Here is an 8,144-nt window from a genome sequence, read left to right on the forward strand (position 1 = left end):
AATAAGGTATAATGTGCATGATAACAAAGATTGTTTTGTTGGTTGTTGTTTCTCTTAATTAGACCCAGCTCTTGTAGTTTATGTCAATAGGACAAAAGTCCACATGATTCATGTAAACATGAATATGTCCACTAAAACTATTTTAAAACTTGTTTATGAAGCATGCATGTTTCAAGAAAGAATCTCACTTCTACACATACTCAGACATGTTCTCAGTTTGAAACATGACCAATATTGAAGATGTTAGTTTGGGCCATGAATCACTTTGATGCCTTCACATGTAATGTTTCTTAATGACCTTGTCACGTTATTGTTTGTACATGCAGCTCAATCGGAGACAGTGTCACAAATTTCTTTCTTGTACCAGTGAGCCACAGACAGTTGAATATGTTTTCAGCAAGCATTCAGGTAAAGAGCAGTTCTTGTATGTCGCACAAATGATGTCTCCACTGTATAATGGTGTATGTGAAGATTGTAACTGTTACACACTTCATGTAACAATGCAACCATTGTACAGCAAATGGCTACTATATGAGTTAATCTGTATGCACAAACCTGTATCAAGGCAACTGTGACAGTGAAGTTGAAGATGTGTACTATTTCCAAGCTTATTATGTATATCATGTTAAATCTGCACTAGACTGAAGGTCAAGGTCATCAGATCATAAGTGTATGTTTGTGTTGTGAAGTAACTGGAGGCATGGGTTTTGTTTTGAAGTTGGACTACATTTGGTGTGTGTTTTCTTAAACCAGATGTAGTATCAGCAATTCGGAAATTAACTCATTAAGGCCGAGAGACGCATATATGGGGCAAAATAATCAGCTCCTCACAGCAAGTGACGTGTTTATGGGTAGGTAATTAGCAGTTTCTCACAGCGAGAGCCACATACAGTCGTCAACAGAAAGCACCTCATATTCAGCAAGAGACGCAAATGTGTGTCATACTTTTAAAAATCGCACTGTACCTATTATTTCAACCAATTTAGTAGTACTGAGCAAATATTAGCTTTTCTTGCAAGAGATGCTGCCTTTAGTGTCAATCAGAAGAAGTATTTAAAGTGTTTTGATAACAATTGCTAATCATTATCATAGGCTTATACAGCGTTTGGCAAATGAACACATGTCGGCGAGGAAGGGGATTATGATGTTTTTACAGAGGTAAGTGTCTGGTTCTCTTCATTGGGAATGGATACTAAAATACTTTGTATGCACATTGATTGAATTAGATGTAATGGTTTAGAGGTTACTGAAGATTATTTTCTTCAACTTCCTAATAAATAGGAAACAATATACGAAATTTCAAGAACATACAAAGAATTCAAACACAATAGAATGTGTCATAGTCCTAACTGCCAGTTCACCTGATGAAGGAACCTGGAATGGTCTCGAAACGTCGTGAGAGAAATTTAAAAAAAAAAGAAATTTAATCCTTAAAAATATCTTGGACACAATAGAATAGTTTTGAATTTACTTTTTAGGTATGATTACGTTGTCATGTTTCATATAATGAAACATTATGTATAAACACAAATAATTATACATCCAAGCTCGAATAGATTAGGCATAATTTAACTTACTAATTTGAAGCTTACTCAATTGTAACTAGTTATTTTCCATAATCTAAAGTTGATAATGTTACCTTATCGAATATATAGTGATAAGTCGCGCCTTTGCATCGAATATATATGTCAGTGTTATTACAACAATGAAATCTTTTACTACGTTTGTTACAAAACACAGAAAGTTGGTAATTCAAAAAATTCTCACACCTAAACAGAAGTAATATCATAAGTTATTACATGTAAACCATACAAAGGTATTTCAAGCATTTTTGTTCAAGCCGTTGAAAGTTTCATGTTGATTTGAATTGTCAGTTTCTATGCAATTTACATGAGCATTGTGTAAAACATTTGCATTTGATCTCTGTAATTATCAAATCCGGTGTACTTATCACGTGTATCAATAAACTCAGTCTCTATCCATCGATCCATCGATCCATCGTCAATAAAAGCTGGATAGTATATCAGTTACGGTATCGATACACATGCGTATAATCATTCAATCAGATTACAGTAATGAGATAATTGAACACCTCTTTCGACCTTGAAATAACAGCCTCCGGTAGAATGCATATGTAGTTACGTCCTTATTTTTATTTTATTTTTTAAAAGGTTTGTCCTGTGACAAGTGTAAAATAAACAGATGCGCTGTTATATCATTGGACCACTTGCTTTAGGGAGTCACTCCCCTCACTCTAATGTTTATGCATGCATGCATATCTGTAATCTTATGAACCTCGTTTGCATTCAGTATAAATATAGGCATGCCCACCTTAATAAATATTTGGGTGGGGTGTTTGAACGGCAAGTTTATACACTATAATAATTCAGTATACTGTCATTTCGTGAATTCTGTAATACGTGTACTTTAGTTTGGATATTCATTCGTATCAAGGTGAAGATTATATTTACATGTACAGCAAACCGTTATGTTTTATGTAGTAGTTGTGTGCGTAAAATGTATATAAAATTAATACTATCTCTACTCAATGGTTGGATTTCAATCACTTTGTTTTACTTATCAAAAAACACTAAAATGAGGTCAAATAAACTCGCCAAAGTGTCTATCTACTCCTATTTGTCTTATGTGTATATTTCATACATCATTACCAGTGTGTATGTTTACAATACACAAACTTACATGATAGTTTGAGTTGATAAAGCCGAAACCCAGCATATCGACTGGTCAACGATATAGCCAATAATCAATCTCTATCCAAGCTGTTGAGTGACCAAACGTGCGCTTCAGAAATTTAGCCCACGCCCCATCACCTGTCCTTTCCTCTGTGACAGGTATCTCATGATACGATTGGTCACAAATAACACATGACCAGCCACTATATTGAACAGTTGAGATACTAAACGTTCTATTCGGGAAATTTGATGACGCCCTATCACGTGACTCTTTGTTTTGTGTCTATGCAAGGAATATGTAGTATTCATTTTTTATATGTATGTTTGTATGGTCATGTATGTTTTCTGCATTAAATCTAGATGAAATAAAGTGCCAAGCTATAAATGTGCTCTATGTTAGTCACAGACTAGCGTAATAGTACTTTCATTAAAAGAATTCGTATACACTAGAAATGTATCGGCAAAAGCGCTATTTTCATCGAAGATTATAAAGTATGTAAGTAAATTCTTCTTTACAGTATGCCATCGTCATAGATGTTTTGTAAATTTAAACCTCACACACTGATATGAGAGAAAGAATTTGTTTATGTGCGTCTCATCTCTTACATACAAACAATACATGCATATTGTGATAAAATATATATGTACAAGCCGTCAAAGGTCTACAAGAGAAACTTGCATTCAAATTAAATAAAACTTTGCAATACACGATATGTATTCACACATGCCTTCCTGCAACATATATTTTTACGACACAATTAAACAATCAGGACTTGTTTGTACAACTACACAGTTTCCCCGAAACCTGCCAGGGAAATCAGGTGTGATTAGCACTAATTAGTCTCGGCACAGCGAGTGGACAATCAGCGAGGGGTTCCAGGTGTTGAGTAGTGAGGTGGCTCTTGGGCTTAATGAGTTAAGGGTAGTGATGGAGCTGCTTTTGTTTATATGTTTATTTTCAAATTCTTTGTTGTGTTCAATGTTACAAACCTAGTGGTTAGTGTGACCTACATTTCATGTTGATGAAATGTATATTGTGAGTAGGTCAATACATCCACTATCCAATAATTGGATATTATTAAATACTGTCACAGTGAAAACAGCACAAATACATTTTGTTTTTGTTTTATCCATGATGTTTTATCTGATGTTAGTGTGCAAAAAATATATCATCAACTATGATTAGATTAAACACAAGTGTCTGTTAACCTTCAGTACTCAGTGAAAACCAGTTCAGGGAATGTACATCACACAAATGGAGTCAGCACCTGCCATGATGACAAGAACATTATGTTCAGTAATATTATGTGTTATTTACAGTTAAAATCAACCAATGAATTCCAAATATGAATAAAATAAGTAGGTTTTGATGGTTGTAATTCTTACAGATGCATGTTCCAATCTGTTACTGCAACTGACAATGTTGGTTGTGTGAAGGAAAGCAAGTGTTTCACTATGTAATTATAGAGTACAGCGTGGGTTCCTACAAAGAGAAGTATATCCTGTGACTGTGATGATGAGATAGGGTCACTAAGAAGTGTGGAAGCAGTATGTAGTCCTGAGTGCAGGTGTCAGCATTTTGTTGTTATATGCTGTAGGCATGAGGACACGAGGGACATAAGGGAGCATTCATAATTTAGGGATGTGTGTGTGTGTGTGTGTGTGTGTGTGTGTGTGTGTGTGTGTGTGTGTGTGTGTGTGTTTGTGGTGTGTTTTGTGTGGGTGTGGGTGTTATGATTTTGTCCACACATACTAGGTGGGGTCACTGATTTTGTACATAAAAATATGTTTAAAGTTATGCTCAGAAATTATGGGAGGGAGGGGTGCATTGATTTTGTACACATACTAGGTGGGGTCAGCAATTTTGTACATAAAATATGTTTAAAGTTATGCTCAGAAATTATAGGAAGGGGAGGGGGCATTGATTTTGTACACACACATACTAGGTGGGTCAGCAATTTTGTACATAAAAATATGTTTAGAGTTATGCTCAGAAATTATGGGAAGGGGAGGGGGCATTGATTTTGTACACATACTAGGTGGGGTCAGCAATTTTGTACATAAAAATATGTTTAAAGTTATGCTCAGAAATTATGGGAAGGGGAGGGGTCATTGATTTTGTACACATACTAGGTGGGGTCAGCAATTTTGTACATAAAAATATGTTTAAAGTTATGCTCAGAAATTATGGGAAGGGGGGGGTCATTGATTTTGTACGCGACATGCAGGGGGCAATTATTTTGTACATAAAAATATGTTTAAAGTTATGCTCAGAAATTATGGGAAGGGGAGGGAGGTCATTGATTTTGTACGACATGCAGGGGGGCACTTATTTTGTACATAATTCTTTTTTGGGGGGTCATTCACATTGTACATGCTTCTCCATAAAAATCATCATATCACTCACTCACTTACACACACACAGCCATAAATTATGAACGGTCCCTAAGTACTGTTTTCAAGTACAGTCTGATGAATGCTTCCCTGCTTACACAGAACACAGGAATGGTATTGATGGAGTGATGTATAGACTGGCTGGTGTCAAGGGTGGATGCCGCATCCTGGTCTGTATAGACAGTGACGTGGTACTACTCTCGTCCTGTGCTGTGGGGGTATAGTGTTGACTACCTTGTGTATGTAGTCCAGTCATTCCACAGTATGCATGGCTTATTCCAGAGTTTGCCAATAACTGTATACAATTTATGAATGGTTATGTACTTTTATGAAAACAGTGTGTAAGCATGTGTAATGAAAATAATAAAATCTATTAAATTCTTTCATTGTTTTTATGTACAGATATGTATTGTGATGTGATTACAGTAGATACTAATGAAGTATGAAAGCCCTCCCTATGTGATTGTGTCTACAATTGAAGCTGTGTAGAAGTCTGTCAGGGAAGTGTTGCAATCATCCACAAAATTCCTACTGGAACAAAGTGACCTACACAAAACCCAAGTCTGGACGAGGCAAACCAATACTGCCTCCATTACCATTTGGACACACCAGTATGACTGGATGGGTCTCCCGCCTTCACACAGTACATAGACACACCAGTATGACTCGGATGGGTCTCCCGCCTTCACACAGTACATAGACACACCAGTATGACTCAGATGGGTCTCCCGCCTTCACACAGTACATAGACACACCAGTATGACTCGGATGGGTCTCCCACCTTCACACAGTACATAGACTCCCGCCTTCACACAGTATGACTCAGATGGGTCTCCCGCCTTCACACAGTACATAGACACACCAGTATGACTCAGATGGGTCTCCCGCCTTCACACAGTACATAGACACACCAGTATGACTCGGATGGGTCTCCGCCTTCACACAGTACATAGACACACCAGTATGACTGGGATGGGTCTCCCGCCTTCACACAGTACATAGACACACCAGTATGACTCGGATGGGTCTCCCGCCTTCACACAGTACATAGACACACCAGTATGACTCATGAGATGGGTCTCCACATACCTTCACACAGTACATACACACACACAGTATGACTCAGATGGGTCTCCCCTTCACACAGCATTCACACCAGTATGACTCAGACCGCCACACCAGTATGCAAATGCGCGGTATAGTTTTACGCCACTTCTAGCAATATTCCAGCAATATCACAGCAAGGAACACTAGAAATGGGCTGCACACATTGTACCCATGTGGGGATCGAACCTGGGCTTTCAGCATGACGAGCGCATGTACTCAGCTACCCCACCGCCCCACAGGCAGCTTATATATTTGAAAAGACAACATGTACAAGTTGAGTATGATTGTTATATATTTTGATACCTTGACAAATATGAACAATACACAGTGACTCCAAGTCACACAGATTCCAACAACAGTTTGCTGGGCACAGATACAATACACAATAGTAAGTAAATATACAAACCTCATGTGATGTATGTACAGACATTAACACCGGCTACTTACAGTACTGGACAATCATATTGCACTCTGCATCAGTTACTATGGTTACACTATCACAACACTTCCCAGAAAACATTATATTTCCCAGTCCAATCTCTTATCTTTAGTTGCATATTTCACTATTATTGTCAATGCCTTGATATGTTTCAAACATTTGTTCATGTCAGACGTGCTGGAATGTAGACTGCAACAAGCTTTGATTTGTGTTATATAAACTGATAGCTGGGCATATTTCTGGGTTGACAATACATGCACAAAAATGTCAAATATGGCCTTGTAATACATACTTTTCTTAATTTTCAGACTGACTGAGTTTAGTTTTACGCCGCTTTTAGCAATATTCCAGCAATATCACGGCGGGGGACACCAGACATGGGCTTAACACATTGTGCCCATGTGGGGAATCGAACACGGGTCTTCGGCGTGACGAGTCAACGCTTTAACCACTAGGCTACCCCACCGCCCCCTTAATTTTCAGAATTGAAAAGGGCAATAGTAACTGATGATAAAGACAAGGTGAATTATGAGAAAAAGTTTGTAGTCTGCACTGACATTGTCAATGAGAAAGTATTATCACTTAAGACCCACGACCCCTTCCATACTGTATATTGCTGCATATACCCCAAGCTTATTACCCCCCTGTGCAGTCGCTGCAACATGATATGTAAGCCATATACAAGCACTCTTTATGAACCATGCATAGCACCTGACAATCGTCTGGCCCTGCTTAATCCCAGTCAGTGATAAACAACTGACATTTTACATACTCCCTCAACCCCATTCTCCCTCAACCTCATCAAGTGTGGACCAGGCATGTCAAGTGATTGATATGATGAAGACAGATCCCAACATAAGTGTACATTGATACACCATCAACCAAGTAAGAACGCCCACTCCATGACAAGATGGCCTCCCAGGTCCCCCAGTCACTTATCTTAGTGAGAGTTAATGTGTCTGTATGGGAAAATGTATGACCCCTTTAGCTTCTATACTTGGTCTTGTTTTTGTTATCCCAGAAATAGAGAAACATGACATACTTTGAGAGTTTTTGAATCCTAAAGCCATTGGTGGATGTGTGTTCAAAGGTTCATAACAATATATAATGTAACAAGGAAACAATGCTCAAGAATCTGAAAACTTTGCATATAATACAATACTTCATCTAGCGTGATAGAGACTAAAAAGAAATTACAATATAACACACACTGGGCAGCAAGTGATTTGATACTTGTGCAGTATTTCAACAAACTATTTCAACAGTTCTGCAGAGAAATGAATTCCATTTTCAATTTGAGCCTATCTGACATTTTTCCAATGAAATCAGTCTATCCAGAAGATAGAAGTCTATACACAGGCATTGGTTGATAAGTGAGCAATGTTATTTTCTATTTATTTTCGTAAATGTCTACAATCAAAACCAATTATGCATATGTATATGTATGTCGGATTTCTTTGACCATATAAACAAGCAGTAAGGCAAAATAAGAAATAGTCTTGTGTCATGCA

At 37.6% G+C, this 8,144-nt stretch overlaps 1 long non-coding RNA gene across 1 annotated transcript; it reads left to right on the forward strand.

Moving 5' to 3' along the window:
- Positions 1 to 238: 238 nt before the first annotated feature.
- On the forward strand, positions 239 to 7,005 carry LOC124262284. The gene is made up of 2 exons (XR_006894540.1): positions 239 to 758; positions 6,942 to 7,005. It is a non-coding gene; the product is annotated as an uncharacterized LOC124262284 (long non-coding RNA).
- Positions 7,006 to 8,144: the final 1,139 nt, after the last annotated feature.

The sequence above is a fragment of the Haliotis rubra genome, unplaced genomic scaffold (assembly GCF_003918875.1).
Source record: "Haliotis rubra isolate DU_JTF1 unplaced genomic scaffold, ASM391887v1 Scf12, whole genome shotgun sequence".
NCBI classification, from domain to species: Eukaryota; Metazoa; Mollusca; class Gastropoda; order Lepetellida; family Haliotidae; genus Haliotis; species Haliotis rubra.